Here is a 222-nt window from a genome sequence, read left to right as displayed (position 1 = left end):
AATCCATACACAAGTCGCCCCGCCGCTGCTTGCTCTCACCTGGCCACTCATCAAAGCGGGCTGGAGGAAGACAACGAGGACATTTTTTGGAGAGCGGGGGTACGTGGCCCAGGGCTGTGTCGCTGTGGCGGGGTCTGCCCAGAGCCAAGGGGCAGGCCGGGCTGCGACAAAACCCGCTGGGGTTCCAGCAGAGCCGTGGGGCAGCGGGGCCGCAGCGCTGGA

This window comes from Pterocles gutturalis, unplaced genomic scaffold, assembly GCF_000699245.1.
Source record: "Pterocles gutturalis isolate BGI_N339 unplaced genomic scaffold, ASM69924v1 scaffold18505, whole genome shotgun sequence".
NCBI classification, from domain to species: domain Eukaryota; kingdom Metazoa; phylum Chordata; class Aves; order Pterocliformes; family Pteroclidae; genus Pterocles; species Pterocles gutturalis.
The sequence above is the reverse complement of the archived record's forward strand: the minus strand, read 5'-3'. Positions refer to the sequence as shown.